The sequence below is a fragment of the Henckelia pumila genome, chromosome 2, assembly GCF_033568475.1.
Source record: "Henckelia pumila isolate YLH828 chromosome 2, ASM3356847v2, whole genome shotgun sequence".
NCBI lineage: Eukaryota > Viridiplantae > Streptophyta > Magnoliopsida > Lamiales > Gesneriaceae > Henckelia > Henckelia pumila.
In genome coordinates, this window is record NC_133121.1 from 38,154,891 (window position 1) to 38,177,532 (window position 22,642).

A 22,642-nucleotide genomic window follows, 5' to 3' on the forward strand; every position below is an offset into this window, starting at 1 on the left:
GAAAGACCCTCCAGTTGCAGTTCCTCGGAAGGATCAGGCTCCTACTCATAGATGATCTCGGAATAATTTACTTCCCACAAAAAATTCTATCTTACCAAGTCCACTATACGCTACACATGTGCCTTCTTAATGGTGGCTGTAGCTGCCTCCAACTGTATTTCTTGGAACTCAATCATCAAAATCTGCGATGAGTGGCTGAATCATAGACCTAGGATGCTCAATGACAGTTATTTTTAGGATTCTGCCAAACATTTCATTGGTTTTCCCCGTGTCTCCATGTATACAGACATGGGTTGTACATCTTTATTCTTTCCATGGAACTTAATTGGACCAAAATAACAATTTTAATACCTGGATTCAACCACACTTTAATTGGTTTGAAGGGTTCTGAATCTTCTTGTACAATCTCCACATCATCTCCCTTCCAGAACAACAGGAACTGGTGCATCGACTATGGTATGCAATGATTTTCATGTATCCAGTCCCTGCCTAATAAGGCCTGAAAATTGACAAAAGAGTTCACCACGAAAAATGCTGAAATAGAAGTTTTTCTAGAAGTGTTGCTATTATTTGAGATTCTTTGTCCCTATGACTATAAGTTTTAGCTTCCGCTGATGTATTTAGTTTATGATTTTCTTCATGGGATGTAATAACAAATTTTGTCATGAAATAATATATTTTTTTGGTTAAAATCTATACTATAAGGCTAGTTGTTTCAACGTTAAATTATTAAACAACGCTGATGTCGACCAACCCCGATTTTGGGGCGTGACACAAGCATATGGTCCATCATAGAAGCTAGGCTGTGCTCCAAATGTAACGCCCCGAATTTATCTTAATTGACTTTATTTGAGATAATCAGAGATTATAGAATTCGAGGGTCGAACTGATTTTGATTAGGGACTATTTTCAGGGTCGTTCCTTTTATGAGTTAGAAGAGTCCAATGACTCAGGCCCAAAAAATTTGGGGGCCCATAATTTTTTTTTAAAAAACTAATAGTATACATAAGCCATAGCCCAATAAAAATCACTACAACAAATATATAAATTAACCACACTGAAAAGACAACGGTTTTATATCTAAACTGTTGTCTTTTAGTCTTTAACAACGGTTTTTACAAAAAGCGTTGTTGTTGGCCATATTTTATTTAAAAACGACTTTCACTGTGTAAGTTTCGTTGCTTTCTTCTCTTGCTTCGGGCTCATGCTTCATGGTACTTTAGTAGATGTTGAGGGTCTAGATTTATTGTTGTTTGGGTTTTCGATGAATGTCGAGAAAAGGGTTAAAAACGAGACTCTGTTTTGTGTTCTTTTTTTTCGGGTTCTTTCATTAGCTCATCTGTTTGGGCTTATTTTTTTTTTTGGATTCCTTCTTGTTTGGGAACCTCCGAATGTCGAGATGTTCATAGCATAGACAAAGCACATAAAATTTTTGCTTTACTCTCATTGACTGACTTGTGTGAGGTTTTGAGTAATTTGACACACGACTCTCGGAAAATAAGCTAGCAAGCTGCAAAATTTCCTCCACGTCATTGAAACAGGGTGAAGGGCCAGATTCAGGTGCACTGCTCCTCGCTGCTTTCTGTTGTTTGGGGACACACATATAGGATAATAATAAACTAGAAAGTAAGCACATAAATTGATTCTGAAGTATAAGTATGATTAAATTAAGCAAAAAAGGAAAAAAAAGTAAAGTTTAATGAATTTGCCTTGATGTTCGAGTTTCTAGCAGTGTCAACTGATGCATTATCTTGGGATGAATAATAGTTAATAGGAGTTATAGCTTGTGCCTCGCATTGACTTGTTCCTATGATTTTGCTTGCAGGCTATGCACAATCATTCCTAATGCCTGCAGCTTTAGCTGTATAAGCGCCATCATTGGAGAAGTTCTCCTTCTCCACAAGTTCATCAATACCATCGACGAGGTGACTTTTCTGTTGACACACCACTGTTTGCGGCATTCCCACTTAGTTTAGACTTTAAGTTGGATTTATTTTTGTGGGCCGTCAAGTTAGCTGCTTTCTCAGGAGAAATAGAGTTCTTTGGTTGACGTCTTGGAGCATAGCCAATTTTATGGCAATTGGAAGACCTATTACCAATTCTAATTATCCCAATGAGCTAGTAGATATAAAAGTTTAAGACTCATGTTAAAAGAATAGCTAGGGATGAATAATCAAACCAATAAGCCTTTTGTACATGTATTAGTCTGGCCTCGAGTCTTGACAGTGCAGTTGTGCGCTCAAATCCTTGTTTATTATGCACTGGTTCAAAAAAATTAGCTTCCAAAACACCTGAAAGAAAAAAATTAATTAGTAAGAAATGAAAAGGACGCTCCAGTTGAAAATTTCGAAAAAACCAATAAGCGATATAGGCTTATTGTGTGCATGGAAACTCCAGTTAATGAACGTAGTCTAATCTGCTGCGATTTACTTTGTTATAACAAGATAAGATTTTGCTTACCATTTTTCACAAGTTCCATCTCTTAACTGTCAAATCCTTTTATGGTGCACGATGTGGTATAATCATAATTTGTGTTTCTTGTATTTAAGGTGTTGGAGGCTACACTTACTTACTAGAACCTCTTTGGTGGGCAGGCATGATAACGAGTTCGTAGGATTTTTATACTGTTCCTTTCTGCTCTATTATGACCACTCATCACTAACCATGAGCCTTTCATCTTTCTGTGCAGTGATTGGCGGAGAGGTGGCTAATTTTGTTGCTTATATTTATGCCCCAGCTATCCTCGTTACGCCTCTTGGTGCACTGAGTATTATTATCAGGTAGATTTTTTCTAAATTTTGAAAACATTGAACCTTACAAGGATATCTTGATTAATATCTTGACCAGACCTTTTTTGTGCCCTTCAAAAGTGCTGTTCTAGCGCACTTTATGTTGAGGGAATGACTGCAAAAGATGGGCATACTAGGATGTATCTCCTGCATCGTTGGTTTTGTAATAATTGTTATTCATGCTCCTCAAGAGCAAACTCCAACTTCTGTACAACAAGTCTGGATTTTGGCCATCCAACCAGGTTCCTGAACCTTGCTTATAAATTTTATTTTCTTCTTTTCACGTGTACTGTCATTAACGAGTTGTTGCAGTATTATTTATTGCTTATTTCTGCTCATTGTCTTGCACAAAGCGTTTATGATATACGTAGCAGCTACAGTATCCATCGTACTTGCCCTGAAACTTCATTTTGAGCCTCTTTACGGGCAAACCAATATAGTGGTTTACTTGGGCATTTGTTCCTTAATGGGTGCTCTGACAGTACTTTCCATCACACTTCATCATTTTGAGTTGACTGGATTTTGTGTTGCCTGATGATGCAGCCTATGTTTTCTAGCTTATCATGTATGTGATAATTTCACTCAGGTTGTGAGCATAAAGGCGATGGGAATCGCAATAAAGCTCACTTTGGAGGGAATAAATCAATTCACATATGCTCAGACTTGGTTTTTCCTTTCAGTTGCAGTAATATGTGTCATCACACAGTTGAACTATCTGAATAAGGTAGACAGAAAATAGTTACTTTGTGAATGTTTTGATTGTTGCACCTTGATCTTAGAAACATGCAAGTTTTGTGTAATTACATCATGTTTTGATACCTAAGTTGTCCATGTTCCATTCCTTTGTAATTTTGTTTGAATGAAATTGTTGTTGGTTGTCTCATTCCGAATTTGCATGTTCAGGCGCTTGACACTTTCAATGCTGCAATCGTTTCTCCAATATATTATGTGATGTTCACAACTCTGATTATTATAGCAAGCGCAATAATGTTTAAGGTGACATTGTCTCGAAGTCATATATTGCAAACTCTGTTGAATGATAACACGTTGAATGAGTAGTAAGAAATGAAAAGGACGCTCCAGATTAGACTACGTTCATTAACTGGAGTTTCCATGCACCATAAAAGGATTTTATACATAGGTTTCATTGGATTCTCACTGTTATTGATCCTTACATAGAGATGGTTTATTTTTTGGATCCACTGATGTTGGAGAACGCGGCGATCAGATCAATCAGAATTGATACCCGGTGCAGCGAAAGTTTAAAAATTTTATATGGAACGATTCCATATTGGGTATCAAAACTTTTACGATTAAATTGTGTGTGTAAAAATTAAATAACAATTATAAATTTTTACCTCCAATCTCGAAGCGAGATTATGGACATCAACAGATTGCTCTGCTCTTGTTGTATATCCCTGGAACTGATGGACGAACTGTTCTTCAATCAGGTCCACGAACGGATATTTAATCCCTCTGATAGATTGCACTAGAAAATCTATCAGAAGTTTCTACGAAGAGAATTAACGAATTTGATCGTTAAACCAGACTGTAATTCAAAATTCACAGACTGGATTTTACCGAGCAGAGGGGAAAAGGGGGCGGCCACTTCAGAGAAAAATAATTAGGTTTTTCGAAAATTTGTGACCTGTTGTATCTAATTTCTGTACTGCAATAACTTATTTATAATATAGGCCACTAACAGCTTAGGGCCCATTAGTCATAAGTTCAAGCCCGACAAGCAAAGCCCGCATGTTCAGAAATTAATATAAAATTCATCATGACTCCGATTGATAAACCGATTTCACCAATGTGCACAGAAACCATTTCTGCACCTTTTAAAGTCAAGATAAATTTTTCTGAATCCGAATTCAGTGATTTCCAAAAATGCCCATCCCTATGTCATTTTAGGAAATCTTACTCCTCTACTCTTAAATAAGAAGTCCAACTTCTTTGTTCATTAAATTTAACTCTTTAAATTTAACTATCTCAACGGGGATTAAAAATCCATTACTCTGTGTGACCCTCAATGGTTCAGGGATACAGCTAGCCGTGGGCTCACAACTCCTTGTGACTCGGAACAACAATTTCCGACTTGCCCATCGAATCATGGTAAGAGCGCCTAGCAACATCGCCCCATGATTCCCTAGGTATCACTGATAGTGCCTGCAAGAACCAATAGATTTTGGTTAGCGTACAGTACGGTCCCTTCATCCATATATCCCGATCGAATCAACAACCATTGGTATATCGAGAGTCGTTCGAGATTCGATAACTATGCAATACATCTTGAAGATCAAATAGTGACATCGCATGTGTTACTAAGAAACCATTTCTTAAAACACATCATGTACTCTGGCCAGAGATTCGTCACACTAATATCTCCTCAGATCGCATAGGATATCCACACTCGCAAGTATGTGGTGAATCCTTGACAACAAAGCATCGACTCCTATATGTGTTGTAACTGTACCCAATCCCGACACCTGATGACCCCAATAGAGTCGGTAAACGAGTCAAAGCACAGTACTAGGAACAGTTTAGAATATACAGTGACTATAAGATGTGTTTCATGATAGACATCCCCATGTTCTACCACATCTTACATACACTATAGTATATTCAAGGTCTTTATCAAAACAACAATAGTATATCACAATATAACAATATTAAGAAAGATAAAGTCATTGCCATTAATAAAAGTGTAAATTATATTAAACAAAAGATTATTTATACAAAGAGTCATCAAAGCCCTTAGCCACAAGTTGGCTCACCGGGCACCCACTCTTTCAATCTCCCACTTGCCCTATAGCCAACTAGTCATACTATGTAGACCCATTGCTTCGCGATGTTTGTCAAATAATGGTCCTGGCAAGGGCTTAGTAAGTGGATCAGCGATATTGTCTGCAGAGGCCACTCTTTCGACAGTGATGTCTCCTCTTTCCACAATCTCCCGGATGATGTGGTATTTCCTCAGTAGGAGTTTGGATCTTTGATGAGACCTTGGTTCCTTTGCCTGAGCAACGGCACCCGTGTTGTCACAGTACACCGGGACTGGACCAACAACTTAAGGAATGACGCCCAACTCTTGGACGAAATTCCTCATCCAAACAGCCTCTTTAGCAGCAGCTGATGCTGCAATGTATTCTGCCTCAGTGATGGAATCCGCTGTGGTGTCCTGCTTGGAAATCTTCCAAGAGACAGCACCGCCATTGAGCATGAACACAAATCCAGAGGTTGACTTCGAGTCATCCACGTCACTTTGGAAGCTAGGGTCGGTATAGCCTTCCAATTTTAGTTCTCTACCTCCATATACCATGAACATATTCTTAGTCCTTCGTAAGTACTTAAGAATGTCCTTCACGGCTTTCCAATGCATTTGACCGGGATTAGCTTGATATCTGCTCGTGACACTCAGAGCAAATGCTACATCCGGTCTGGTAGATATCATCTCATACATGATACTACCTATGGCTGATGCATATGGTACATGTGTCATTTTCTCTATCTCTTCATCAGTCTTGGGACACATAGACTTGGATAGAGAAACTCCATGACACATGGGTAGATGTCCTCTCTTGGACCCATCCATTGAAAACCGTTTCAATATGGTGTCGATGTAGGTTGATTGAGTGAGTCCTATCATTCTCTTAGATCTATCTCTATAGATCTGTATCCCAAGAATATAGGATGCCTCACCCAAATCCTTCATCGAGAATCTACCTGATAACCATATCTTTGTTGACTGTAACATCCCTACATCATTCCCAATGAGTAGGATGTCATCAACATAAAGTACTAAGAATGTCACAGCATCCTTAACTACTTTCTTGTACACGCATGGTTCCTCCGGGTTCTTGATGAAACCAAAATCCTTTATTGTTTCATCAAATTTCTGGTTCCAACTTCTTGATGCTTGTTTTAGACCATAAATTGATCTCTGAAGCTTGCATACCTTATGCTCGCTTCCCATGGATGTGTACCCCTCAGGCTGCTTCATATAGATTTCTTCGTTAATGTCTCCATTAAGAAAAGCAGTCTTCACATCCATTTGACATATCTCATAGTCATACCAAGCAGCTATGTCAATAAGGATTCTTATGGACTTGAACATTGCAACTGGTGAAAAGGTTTCATCATAGTCAACTCCTTGTCTTTGAGTATAACCTTTCGCCACCAATCGCGCCTTGTAGGTCAATACCTTACCATCAGGCCCAAGCTTTCTCTTGTAGATCCATTTACACCCTATTGGAACAATTCCATCGGGAGGATCTACTAAAGACCAAACTTGGTTTGTATGCATCGAATCTATTTCCGACTGCATAGCTTCAAGCCATAAATTTGAATCCGCATCAGAAATTGCTTCCTTGAAGTTTCTTGGATCACATCCAACATCGGGTTCATCTTGATCCCCTTCAAGAAGAATACCATATCAAATAGGAGGTCTAGAAGTCCTCTCGGATCTTCTAGGTACAGGCGTGTCTATCAATGGTTCCTGAGGTGTAGGATCGTTATTTTGTATTTCGGGTTCTTCTCGAATTTCTTCGAGTTCCATCATCTCGCATTTCTTATCCAATAAGAACTCCTTCTCCAAGAAGGTGGCATTCCTTGAAACAAACACCTTTGTTTCAGCAGGATAATAGAAATAATATCCGATTGAATTCTTCGGATACCCTACAAAATAACATAAGGTGCATCGACTATCCAACTTATCTCCCACTATCCGCTTCACGTAAGCAGGACATCCCCAAATCCTCAAGTACGAATACTTAGGAGCTTTGTCATTCCATAAATCGTATGGTGTTTTGTCCACTGCTTTAGTGTGGACGTTGTTCAACAAAAATACCGCCGTTTCAAGCGCATAGCCCCAAAACGAAGGTGGAAGCTCAGTGAAGCTCATCATGGATCGAACCATGTCCAACAAAGTTCGATTACGACGCTCCGATACACCATTCAGCTGTGGTGTCATAGGAGGAGTCCACTGAGAGAGAATCCCATTCTCTTTTAGATAGTCCAAAAACTCGGTACTTAAGTATTCTCCACCTCGATCCGATCGAAGTGCTTTAATACTTTTACCTAACTTGTTTTCTACTTCAGCCTTGAATTCTTTGAACTTTTCAAATGCTTCAGACTTATATTTCATTAAATATAAATACCCATACCTTGAATAATCATCAGTAAAGGTAATGAAGTAGGTGTGGACATATTGAGTACCAACTCTAAATGGACCACAAACATCTGTATGGATCAAATCCAACAGATTTTGACTACGCTCAGGTTTCCCCTTAAAAGGAGATTTAGTCATTTTTCCTTTTAGGCAGGATTCACAAGTAGGTAGAGAGTTAATATCAGACATATCAAACATGCCCTCTCCCACTAGCTTGTTCATCCTCCTTGAAGAAATATGACCTAACCTAGCATGCCAAAGGTTTGCCGGGTTTTGGCTATCGATTTTCCTTTTGTTTGTTGTTGCCGGTTTATCAACATAATTTATTGGAACGTGTTTTAGTTTTAAGTTATATAGATCATTTTCAAGTTGTCCATTTCCAATCAAACATTCATTCTTGTAAATATTGCAAATCCCATTCACAAAATTGCAAGAATAACCATCTCTATCAAGCATAGAAACAGAAATAATGTTTTTAATCAAATCCGGAACAAATAAAACATCTCTCAAAAGTAACTTAAAACCGTTCTGCAAAATTAAATAAATATCTCCCACAGCTTTAGCTTCAACTCTGGAACCATTTCCGAGCCTCAGCTGGGTCTCACCCATTCTAAGCCTGCGACTTCTTGTTATCACCTGCAAATCATTGCAAATGTGAGATCCACATCCGGTATCCAATACCCAAGAAGTAGTATTAAGTGAAACATTTATTTCAATATAGAACATACCCTTTGCAGTTCGCAACTTCTCTAGATATTCCTTGCAGTTACGCTTCCAATGACCGGGCTTCTTGCAGTAATGGCAAACATCCTTGGATTTTTCCATGTTTGAAGCCTTTGTCTTGTACTTCTTCTCGAGTTCGATTTTCTTGGGTGGGGCAGAACGTTTCTTACCCTTTGTACTTGGCCCCTTCTTAGCAGCAGAAGAGGAGCCCACCAAGAAAGCCGGTTTATCCTTCTTTAAAGTGGATTCATATGTCACAAGAATATTGACCATCTCTTCAAGGGAGGCCTCTATCTTGTTCATATTGAAATTCACCACAAATCCGTCAAACGAAGAAGGAAGAGATAGAAGTAGTAAGTCCACGTTGAGTTCATGCTCCAACACCAAATCAAGGGTTACCAACTTCTGTATGAGCCAAATCACTCGTACCCCATGATCACGGACCGAAGTCCCTTCACGCATGCGACACGTCATTAGCTCCTTTACAGTAGCGAACATTTCAGCCCTCGATTGAGCCCCAAAAAGTTCCTTGAGTTGTACGTGAATGTCAGCAGCATTCACGGTGTCCTCAAATCGCCTCTGGAGTTCATCAGACATCGAGGCTTGCATATAGCATTTGGCCTTGATATCATGGTCCCACCATGTATCAAGTTTGGCTAACTCTTCCGGACTTATGTCAGCTGGTGCTTCCTTCGGAGGAGATTTTTCTAACACGTAGAGCATCTTCTCCGAAGTCAAGACAATCTTCAACTTACGGAACCATTCCGTATAGTTTGCGCCAGACAATTTATTTTGTTCAAGGATCGAGAAAAGTGGATTACGCGAATTCATCTTTATGAAATACTGAAAAAGAAACAGACAAATATCAGTGATTGTTTAAGTAATTTACTAAGACATAAAATAGGCGAAATTTATTTTATGAATCTCACTCCCACTATTTTAACGATTTCACTACCCTCTAGTGAAAACGGGAAACTGTTTTCCTTAGTGAGAACATGGAGTCCAATTGACAAACTATGGTCCCGAATAATATCAGCCAACCATAATTTTCAAAAGGTAGAGCCCAATTGCTTCCAAAGCAACCTCCACGTTTTTACCTCATGTCCAATAAGGGCCCAATAATATGACGTCGTTTATTGTGACATGTCAAGATGACCCATCAATATTAAGTTGTGATGGACGGTCGCCATGTGGATCCCCCAATAATATGAGCCGATCTCATGGGAGTTCCACCCAACTTACAACATGTGTCGATCCAATGTACAGCTTTCCGACGAACGGGCCCCCCCCAATAATATGAGCCGGACCGTATCCGCGGGTAGCATCTCATACATTGATCGTTGATGGAAGGTAGGAACATTTAAACAAATTTAAATTTCTTTTATTTATCTTGATATCAATTTTAAATCATATTTAAAATGAGGGATTTTAATTTTGAAAATTTGTCTCATCATTTTTAAAATTTTGTATGCTTGCCGGATTCACACAATATTGTCTAAAACATGCATACAACAATAATATCACATATTATATAGGATGATCGATTCCATTTCTAATCGACCCGTGGTTGCCAATCACGAGTCTTAGTCCAATCCTAGGTAATATGCAGTATGCAATGCAATCCTATTACATTGTGCTTCCAATTTACATTTTTTTTGTCTTTATTGTCTGCTGGGCCCACCTCCATCTTCAAATCTTCATCTCCCACTAAATCTAATGTATTTACAATAAATAACAATGACAAGTAGGGGATACATTTTTAAGGGGTGGGAACGGGCCATAAACCAAGCCCACTTTTATTACATATGACAATTCATATTGGGCCATAAACCAGGCCCATTAATAAATCCAACAACAATAAAAACAAATGTAAATTCCTAACATACACCTACAAAATTGGTCATGGCAATCGATCATCCTTATCCAATAACATTTAATTCAAAATTAATTTATTGGATAACATGAAATGGAAATTTAAATTTAAAAGGATAAAATCATATTTCATATATAAAATCTTATTTTACATACAAAATCATATTTTATCTTTTTATCAAATAAAATCATATTTTATCTATAAAATCCAATTTTATACATAAAATCATATTTTACTCAATATATCCATAAGATCATATCTTATCATCAATTGTACCAAAAATAATTAATTTCAAAATTCAATTTAACGGATAAAATATTTAAATTTTCCAAAAATTCAAATTTATCCAAAAATCAATTTTAAAATTTTCGGACTCGAACAATTCGATCCGACGCCTCGTGGACCAATCAAAAACAATTTTCGATCGGACCAAAAATAGAATTTTAACATATTAAAATTTAATTTAAAAATTAAAAATTAATTTTTCCGCGGGCCGCCCGGGACATTCCCGGGCTGCCCGCACCCCAAAGGGCTCGGGCCGGGCAGCGATCCAATCGCTGCCCGGGTTTTGCCCGAAATTTTTTTTTTATTTTTAAAATATTTATTTTGTTTCAAAAACCGAGGCTTAAAAAATTTTTGTACAATCGATTAATTTAATCGCTTGATCTGAGCAACCTGTCTCTGATACCACTGTTGGAGAACGCGGCGATCAGATCAATCAGAATTGATACCCGGTGCAGCGGAAGTTTAAAAATTTTATATGGAACGATTCCATATTGGGTATCAAAACTTTTACGATTAAATTGTGTGTGTAAAAATTAAATAACAATTATAAATTTTTACCTCCAATCTCGAAGCGAGATTATGGACACCAACAGATTGCTCTGCTCTTGTTGTATATCCATGGAACTGATGGACGAACTGTTCTTCAATCAGGTCCACGAACGGATATTTAATCCCTCTGATAGATTGCACTAGAAAATCTATCAGAAGTTTCTACGAAGAGAATTAACGAATTTGATCGTTAAACCAGACTGTAATTCAAAATTCACAGACTGGATTTTACCGAGCAGAGGGGAAAAGGGGGCGGCCACTTCAGAGAAAAATAATTAGGTTTTTCGAAAATTTGTGACCTGTTGTGTCTAATTTCTGTACTGCAATAACTTATTTATAATGTAGGCCACTAACAGCTTAGGGCCCATTAGTCATAAGTTCAAGCCCGACAAGCAAAGCCCGCATGTTCAGAAATTAATATAAAATTCATCATGACTCCGATTGATAAACCGATTTCACCAATGTGCACAGAAACCATTTCTGCACCTTTTAAAGTCAAGATAAATTTTTCTGAATCCGAATTCAGTGATTTCCAAAAATGCCCATCCCTATGTCATTTTAGAAAATCTTACTCCTCTACTCTTAAATAAGAAGTCCAACTTCTTTGTTCATTAAATTTAACTCTTTAAATTTAACTATCTCAACGGGGATTAAAAATCCATTACTCTGTGTGACCCTCAATGGTTCAGGGATACAGCTAGCCGTGGGCTCACAACTCCTTGTGACTCGGAACAACAATTTCCGACTTGCCCATCGAATCATGGTAAGAGCGCCTAGCAACATCGCCCCATGATTCCCTAGGTATCACTGATAGTGCCTGCAAGAACCAATAGATTTTGGTTAGCGTACAGTACGGTCCCTTCATCCATATATCCCGATCGAATCAACAACCATTGGTATATCGAGAGTCGTTCGAGATTCGATAACTATGCAATACATCTTGAAGATCAAATAGTGACATCGCATGTGTTACTAAGAAACCATTTCTTAAAACACATCATGTACTCTGGCCAGAGATTCGTCACACTAATATCTCCTCAGATCGCATAGGATATCCACACTCGCAAGTATGTGGTGAATCCTTGACAACAAAGCATCGACTCCTATATGTGTTGTAACTGTACCCAATCCCGACACCTGATGACCCCAATAGAGTCGGTAAACGAGTCAAAGCACAGTACTAGCATATAGAGTCTCAATGATGTTTTAAGTAGTAAGGACTAATGGTGTACAACCAAAACCGCGGACTTTATCCACTCGATAAGTGATAACCACTTGGAAAGTCCGGATAGGGTAGTTCGATCATTCATCGTATGAATATCCATTTGCATGCTTCGAACATCTCTATGTTCCTTACCAATGAAACGTGGTACTCTGCATCGCAAATGCTAGTCTCAAACTCGAGCGATCCTTATCCTTATTATCGGACGGCTCAATCGACTAGGAACAGTTTAGAATATACAGTGACTATAAGATGTGTTTCATGATAGACATCTCCATGTTCTACCACATCTTACATACACTATAGTATATTCAAGGTCTTTATCAAAACAACAATAGTATATCACAATATAACAATATGAAGAAAGATAAAGTCATTGCCATTAATAAAAGTGTAAATTATATTAAACAAAAGATTGTTTATACAAAGAGTCATCAAAGCCCTTAGCCACAAGTTGGCTCACCGGGCACCCACTCTTTCAACTGAGTCATCGTAATCGCTATGAGGACTGGAAATATGTAGTGAATATGTGAGTACATATTTTTGTCTTTATCGAGGACTTAATTATGTGATTCAACATTGATGTGTTAATATTATGTATTAAGGAGCTTGAATTGTTTAATTCAAACAAAGAAAGGAAAGGCAGAAAACAGGCCATATGGGAAATAGTAAAGGTATGTATGCATGTCTACTTGTGATTCATCTACAAATTATTGTAGATGAGACATTCTGCTTTCTTCTACACAGGGTCCTCGACAACCAGATGCAAAACAATATGGTTATTATGTGATGAGATTTATGAAAGATATTATTGAAGGAAATGTTATCTGTGAAAAGCATTCACTGTCCACTATAGTAAATCTTCTCAAATAATTGTCTTGTTATTTTTTTTCAAAGTCATTTACATTTATTTGGGTAATAATATAATTTATTTGTGGTTTGAAGTTCGTGAAAACAGAGTACTCAATGGAAGAAATTAATGAAGTCCGTTCCGAATGGGCGGAATGCATACAAGATTATATTGATTACTAGGTACGTATATTTATGGACGAACAATGAAGTATTTTTGTAAGTTGATTACTAGGTAGAAAGATGTCATGCTTTTACATAATCACGTTTTCGAAAATTTTCTGAAGCTGATGTGCCTTCATCTTAGTATGGCGCTTGAATATAACTTTAATATATCATATTGTCTTACCTTACCCGTGTAAGTTTTTGCTGTCAAACTACTTTGCTGATCTAAGTTTCTCTGTTTTTTGTATTATTGGTGCAAATTCTCGTCCATCAGATAAGGTACTCTACCTATGCCTGTCACTGTGAATTAAGTATTCTTTTATGCTTATCAGATTTAAATCTCCAGCCTACAGGACCTGATGATTTTGTCTGGGATCTGTTAATTCTAGAGTGATGTGCTCACATAATAAATATTGGTGAATCCACTTAGTTGCTATTTCTACTGGCCAAGTCAAGGCTCCTTGTAGAATATTTTCCATTTGCATGTTGTGCATTATAGGTTTGTTGAATTATGAAGTGGTGTAACATGACGATTTGCAGAGTATTCTTGTTTGTATGTCCAAGATTTCTTGGTTTAATATTTAAGTGTTGTGTTTATTTTGGTTATATGCAAGATTAATTTGGTTCAAATCTTGCATTTTTAAACAAAATTTTGCACCTTTTGGTTATTCTCAATGATGTTAATTTCTTATACGTTAGTCTTACTGGAGTATTTTTGTAAGGATGATTGATTTTTTTTATCTTTTAAGTCTCTTTGGAAACTTGTATAATTTTGTTCATTGTTTGAGAGTTAGAATGAAGGAAAGTAACATTAAAGGCCTTTTTATTTATGTTTATAAATTTTTGGTCAGGTAATGATTTAATGCTTCTCGGGTGGTTGGACCTTTAACTAAATGTGTTATACCTCTTTCCAGTTATATATTATTTTGATAAAAACCTATGTCCAGTTATGATAATGAGACAAAAGAACTTTCTTGCTTAAATAGGTTGCTTGCTTGCACTTGGAACTGAAGGATCAGTTTGTTTTATTGTAATGAGTTTCCTTAGAAATAGATTTCAGTTTATAAAATAGTGAACTGTTCGATCTTTCTATGAACTGACATGGTTTCGGAGTTTTTTTATAACTTTCGGTTGTGAGTTTTTTATGCTTTTGGATGTTTAGAGGTGGATCTTTCGGTTGTGAGTTTTTTATGTTTTTAAATGTTTACTTTTGTTTGCTAAAGAGGAATAATATTACAGCATGTGGTGAAGTACTGATATTCATCGTATTTGGTTTGTGATAGATATTTTCTTGTGTTTGATAGTGTCATAGTTTGCAGATAATTATAGTATACAACTCTTATTTTCGCTCAAACTATTGATAACTCGTGTGGTGTGTGGTTGAGTTTTGTAATTGGCTTGTAACACTATTTGGTATTTGCTGTTACTTGTAGTTTTGGCTGTCGGGTGACTGAAAGTCATGTCGGGCATGGGCATGAAGCAGTGGAATGAACTAGCTGTTTTTGGTAATTGAGGAGAAGCGCTTTGTTTCAAGATCGAACTCTTAACAATTGAGGAGAAGCTGCTTTTGAAAATCGTGATCGAAAATACTAGTAAATTCGGTCAGATAAGTAGATCTATATTTTTTGTACAACTTCCATGACATGTTGGGTTCGAAATTACTAGCGCTACAATTTTTTCGAAAGTATTTAGATGCATGTAACAGCTTTTGAGACTTGAAGATATATATTATTTCACATATTTTATGCATGTAGTAAATATTTTATTTTGTATGGGTATATACCACTAATTAAATTAGACAATGGTTTTGAATTCATAGTGAAAATTAAATAATGACAACATTTTTAAAATGTTGAGGACAACGAATAATAACTGTTGTGAAAAGGCAATTTAAGACAATGGTTATAAATTGTTGTTAAAAATAACATACGACAACGGTTTTAAAACGTGGTTGAATAATAAGTAAACGACAACGGATATAAACTATTGCATATGTGTTGTCGTACACCTACATAAGACATCATTTTTAAAATGTGGTTGAATAATGTCAACATACGACAACGGATATAAAGTGTTGCAAATCTGTTGTCGTATGCCAACATAGACAACGGTTTATAACTGTTGTAAAAGACAACTTAAGACAACGGTTATAAACCATGGTCAAAAAGTGTGTACGACAACAGATATTTACTGTTGCATATCCGTTGTCATATGTTGGAATCCACAACGGATATAAACCGTTGTCGTATGTTATACTTATGACAACACCTAAAAGTACAACGGTTTTTTGACCCCTACGACAACGGATTATATCCGTTGTCGTTTCCCTTTTTTCTTGTAGTGAATCTATTAACCAATCCTTTCTCTAAACTGCAAAGCATAAGCTAGCGGAAGTATGCATAAGAAAAATAGATTTCAAGTTATTCGAATAGGTTTCATTTGAAGGTTTTTTCTCAGTTATCTCATGCTCTATGTTTTCCTATTTTTTATTTGATTATTTGATAACTAGTTACTAAATTTATATATAATCACAATTTTTAATGAATTAATATGTAAAAATGATTTCAATGAGAATTTTGAATTACTGCATGTAAACTGCTTGATGAAATGTTTGAAGTATTTTTATGGGTAACAATGATTATATGAACTATGGTTGATCAAAATATGATATTTGAAAATTGTGAATTTGATTAATAGATGTATATATGATATTTGCAAGTTATTTGATCAATTAATTTATATGAACTTAAATACTTAATTGGTGACAGTGGGAAATCTTATGTGGTTTGAAAATCATGATTTATTTATTCTAAATTTTCAATGAAAAAGATGTGTATGTAACTTCATTGTGAATATTTATTACAATTTTCATTGAATTGTAAAATTTTTTAAGTTTACCATGACTCCTAATTAAGTGCAGAAAGAAATCTCTCAAAGTTAAAACTCGTCAAAACTTTTCTCCGATCAACATGTCACAAGAAAGATTGAATGAATTGACCATGTTTTTAATTGAGAAAAAAAATTACTGAACAATTTGATTATACAAACTTAATTAGTATTTTTAGCTCCAAAACTGTAAGGCAGGTTGTTTTTCAGCGATAATTTTGGACTTTTTTGATTTTATTGTTTAGTTATTTATATTGTCTTTCATATATTGATTTAATTCGAAGAGGTTGTCATAAAACTAAAAGAATGTGAACATGTATTATGCTTAAACCATTTAGGGACCTTTTTAAAAAAATTCGACTCAAGCCTAAAAATGTTTAGGATCGGCCCTGACTATTTTGAAATTTTTGAAAATTTCAGGGACTAAAATGCAAAAATGGAAATTGTTAGATATTTATTGGGGGAGTTGAATTCTTCACTCCATTTTCTTCTTCCTTCCTCCCTCTCTCACGCCTCCAACCTCCATTAACGCCTCCCAAGCTTCCAGAATTCTTCCCGAGCTCGATCCGTCCGTTAGAAATTATTTCTGAAGGCAGATTAGCGATCACGACTGCGAGAGCTTTGTTCTATCGTAAGTTTTTATTCGATCAGCTAAACTTGAATTTTCTGAGGTTGTTAGAATTGATTGAGTTTCGGTTATGTTGTTCTTTTCAGAGTTCTGATCGATTATTCTCAGTCGGTTTTGAATTAAAGCGTCATTCGGATTTGTTATGATTTTTGGAAGTTTAATTCGAAAATGGGGTTTTTGGGATTTGATGGAATTGGATGGAAATGGATGAATTATGGTTGTTTGGAGTTGTTTAGATTGATATATTGATGTCTGTGTTTTCGGATAGTTGAAATTATAGCCGTTATGCCGCCAGTTTGAGTTTTGGAATATCAATCGTTTATATTGATGAGATTTTGGATTTAGGAGTTGGAATTGAGTTTGAATGGTTTGAATTGGATGGATTGACTTTGGAATTCTTTTATATCTCCTTTTAGATTCAGTTGCAGATCTTGAAGTCCGAAATCGACAGAATTCGAATCGTTGAAGAATTGGTCAAGATTGTCTAAATTTCAGCTTCGTTGAATCAAGAAGAGGTAAAACATGACTTTGGAATGGAATAGGACGATTAACTCGAATCCGGAATGATTCGAGTGTCCTAGGGAAAATCACATACTTGCATGCTACTTGAAGTATATGTTTGTTTGTTTGTTTGTTGAATTACACTTGCATTCATATTGAGCTTATTTTGTTGTTTTAGAGGGCATGGAGGCCCAAAAGATTTAGACGTTCTGGAGAATATAATCGAGTGGCATTGGTGGGCGATTTACTACCATTTTTCGATCAACTCTCTATTGAATGCCCCAGAGTCTAGAGGATCAAAATATGCACCTTCCACCTAGATCGGGAGAGCCGGTGTGTTGTGTGATATTTTTTCCTCGGGATCCCAACAGGAACAGAGAATCATTTCCTGGAATTATCAGATTTGAGAACCCGATTTTAAAGACATGTATTGCATTGTATCGCATTTTGAATCGTGTTGTTATGATTTGAGTATTGTAATTGATTTAGATTGCATGGACTATTTTTCTTGCTTCTAGATATATATATATCAGGATTTGATATATTACATGGATTAAATGTTTTGTCTCTTTTACTGGGAAATTGTATTCTCACCCGATTATCCGGCTGTTGTCTTGTTTTGTATGTGTACTTTGCAACAGGTGGGGCAGGTTCGAGTCAGAAGTTGCATGACTAGATCGAGTTGGAAGGGATAGAAATGAGACTAGGTTTAGGAGTTGAATTTATTTTCAAATTGGATTTGTATTTTTGATTGTAAAATTATATTGAAAGCATGTTCTATTAGTTTGGATTGGATGTATAACTTTATAACTATCTTGTAATGTAATATGCATGTTGGATGTGTTGATGCATGTTTTAGATTGAAGATTTGAATGGTGATTTGAATTGTAAAAAGCCTGCCCTGTTTCTGATGTTTTTCTGGGCAGAGGGCGCGCTCGATCGCACGGGTTCGTAGAATCGAGCGCGGCCCTTAAATTTGTTGAGGCAGTAGAACTGCAAAAATGGTGCGCTCGATCCTACGAGTTCGTAGGATCAAGCGCAACACTTGAGATTTCTCCGGCAGTACTTGATGCATTGATGGTGCGCTCGATCGCACGATTACATGCGATCGAGCGCAGCCATTTAAAAAAAATGTCTTGCCTTGACTTTTGAATTATTGTTGATGATGGTTTACATTATCTTAAGATTAGAGAATTAGAACCGAGACCTCACATTAAGTTGTATCAGAGCGATAAGATCTTGGACTGATTTAGAAGTGAGCGAGGTAGATTGAGTCCGCTTGCACTGGTTTCTCGCATGTGTTTGAATTATTTAATTGATTTATTAAATACCATGCGAACATGCTTTATTGATTGAGAATTATTTGAATTACATGATTATGTGATTTACGTTTTTAAAGCATGATTTACTTGAGATATCAATTGCTTGGATTCCTGGATCGAATTTGAATTTTCTCGAGATGGTTGAATTATTCGAGAAGGAGGTTTTGGACACCGAATTTTGGAAGATCGAGGTAATTGTTTCCTAACTCGCTTGAGTATGAGACATATGTTCTTGATGTGTATAGAACAGGACTCGAACTGCATAGAATCCAGACAGGATAGAGTGATACTGCGACTGATCTGATGGATTTTGGGTGAGTCACCTTATTTCTTTTGAGGAATCTAGATGATGAATTTCCTTCTTGTTGAGCTTTTGGGTTCTTTATTTTCAACTCTTGATTTTGAATGGGAATAAGATTGAACTAGGCAGTATAGTACTTAGGTTATCGGATTTGGATTTTGTTATCCGTTGAACGGTTTAACCAAGTACAGAGCAACTGAGGAATGCGTTCAAAAAGTTGCCAGATTCAGATCTGAATCATTAGACGAGTGGAAATCCTCTGGTAAGAATTCTTGATTCAAGGATTTCTTTGATATCATTCTGTAGATGAACTGTTTATTGCAGAATCGTGCGGGGGAAATTCTCAATGCCGCAGTCGATGTTCCCAATTGTAACCTAAATTGGTTGATTACCAGTGGTTATAGAGTGGGTCAATGTTGATTCGCACGAGATTCTTGAAATACCTCTGATGGTCAGATCGAGATAACTCTGACTTGAGTACAGGACATCGCGGTTGAGAAGAGAGAGGAAGTGTTCCTTAGACCTCACTCAGATCGATGTACGACCGCTTTGAATTTGTAATGTCGTTTGAATTGACAGACGCTCCTACAACATCTAGGAATTTTGGAAGCCGAATCTCCCAAAGATGTTAGATGAATTAGTGAGTATTCGTAACGGTGGAATTCATATCCATTTGAAGAGTCGTACTGATCTTTCAGATTCGTTGAGAGCTGTTTACAGATTTGCGTGCCAAGCAATTACGCTATTCTATTGACGTCTGATTCTGATGGGATCGAATTGTCTTCCTCAATCATTTTATCTGGAGATTGAATTTCTGCTGATCACCTCGAGGCTGAAGCCGTTATGAATTGATCTAGATCGACGTCCTTATCTGATATTGGAAGATTATGAGTACTATCCCTGATTCTTCAAGGGATTCTTATCGTTGATAAAGCCGATTACTTCGCAGATTATGTTCTTCTGTTTGGACAACATCTTATGAGACAAATTCTTATTGATTGCAGATGATATTGATCAGCGATTTAGGACTTCTTATCTCTTCTGTACTGATGATCTTCAGCGCCTGGAACTTCTGCTTATTGAGAGTGTGGTATGTTATTGATCATAAGGATCATTATTAGCTTGAGCTTTGAGACTGCTGAAGACGCTCGAAACTCAACGTCTGAATCTGGACTTTGAGCTCGCAGCGATCTTAGTGATTAGAAGATCTGGTATCTATTTTCTTATGAGGAGATTTCCTTAATCTTACTGATCTTGAAAGGTGTAGTTGTTACACCTTAAACGCATATAAATCTCGATTGTGAGATTAATGTTTTTAATGCATTAACAAGGCCCTTTTGTCTATGTTTTGATGATTAACAAAACTAGGTTAAAATGTTACTAATGTTTACAATGAGCTTATTACAAAGTTAAAATTTTCAAGGCTCAATTGCGTACAAGTTTATTCAAGATCAGAAACAAAATTCAAAGACTTATACTGCTACGAGTTCGGAAGCTCCGATTGGAGTTCGGAACCTCCGATCAGGATCAGAAGGACCTTCGGAAGCTAAGGGACGATCGGACGTTCCGATCAAGGTTCGAAAGCTCCGATCTATTTTCAAGGAATTTTATATTATTCGGAAGCAGAACGGAAGCTACGAAGTGACGAGATCGGAAGCACCGATCATAGATCGGAAGTTTCGATCTGCAACGGCGGCCTGATAATCTTGTCCGAAAGACTTTTGCCCGACAACATATTTAATGCGCCGATCGGAAGCTCCGAAGTGGGATCGGAAGTTCCAATCCTGTACAAACCGCGTGACTCAGAATTCAAATTTCTGAAGCTCCGATGCTGGGAACGGAAGTTCCGATCGATGCCGAATTTTCAGCTATAAATAGAGGCATTCCGATACCATTTCAAGTATCCCAACATCTTCAAGTCTCTCAATCCTCTTAAGCATTATTTGAGCTATTTGTTGAGCAATTTGTAGCCCCTTTGAGCTTTCAAAATATATTCATATATCGAGTTGTATCCGGGGTTGTGAAAATCATTGGTGTAAACACTTGAGTGTGAAGCCAAGTGTTGTGTGATTGTTGAGGCTATCCTTGGAGTCCTTAAGGCCAAGTGTTGAGTTGTATCGGCGCGGTGATCGTGTTGAGTTGTACGGCTATCCATGGAGCCATCAAGGCCAAGACGTTGAAGTTCTAGTGGATCCTTGGTTAATCGATCTTAACCAAGAAGGGGAGACGTAGACGATTTATCGTCGAACTTCCATAAACATCTCTTATCCCTTTTACTGCTTTATTTACATTACGCATTTATTTACTGCACTTATATTTGATTGCTTTAAGTCTTCCGCTTGCGTATTTGCATAATCACTTTAAATTGCTAAAGTTGCCAATAGAACCTAAATTCCCCCCCCCCCCCCTCCATTAGGTTCTAACAAGTGGTATCAAAGCCACCTTTTTACAAAATATTTTCTAAAAAGGTTCTTATGGCAAATCTAGCGAGCGACTATGCTCAAGGGCAATCAACAAATCGTCCTTCTCTTTTCAATGGCATAAACTACGGATATTGGAAAAATCGAATGTCCCTATATATCCAATCCGTAGACTATGACCTTTGGAAGGTTACTGTGAAAGGTCCCTACATACCTACTAAAGAGGTTGAGGGTGTCAAAACTCCTAAGGGAATGGACGACTTTTCTAAGGAGTATATGAAACTTATATCTCAAAATGCTAAAGCCATGAATATTCTTCATTGTTCCTTAGATATGAACGAGTATAACCGGATCTCAATGTGCTCATCCACTAAATAGATATGGGACAAGTTGGAAATATTCCATGAAGGGACTAATCAAGTCAAAGAAATGAACATCGATCTACTCCAACTCAAATACGAAACATTTGAGATGGAAGCCAATGAGGATATTGACACAATGTTCCGAAGGCTTACTCAAATTATCAATGAGCTAGCCCAACTTGGGGAACAATATCCACCCAAACAAGTGTGGAGGAGAGCTCTACACGCCTTACCCAAGGAGTGGGATGCCAAGAGGACTGCTATCATAGAATCCAACGAAGGCGACACCGCTTCCTATGACCTTAATCAACTCCATGGAACTCTAAAAACCCATGAGTTGGAATTGTCTACAAGGAAGGAAATAAAGAAAGAAGATATCAAGGCAAAGGGGATTGCTCTATCTAGCCAATCCAAAGAAGAAGATGAAGATGATGATGATATGGCACTCTTCGCAAGAAAATTCAAAAGATTTATGCGAGGAAACAACTTCAAAAAGAAGACGGACAAGGAAGTTACTTGCTACAACTGTCAACAACAAGGGCATTATGCAAATGAGTGCCCTCTCAAGAAGAAATCTGACAAAGGAAAGAAGAAAGAACT

At 37.0% G+C, this 22,642-nt stretch overlaps 1 pseudogene; it reads left to right on the forward strand.

The window, feature by feature from the left end:
* Positions 1–2,384: 2,384 nt before the first annotated feature.
* On the forward strand, positions 2,385–15,113 carry LOC140877512 (probable magnesium transporter NIPA6; annotated as a pseudogene).
* Positions 15,114–22,642: the final 7,529 nt, after the last annotated feature.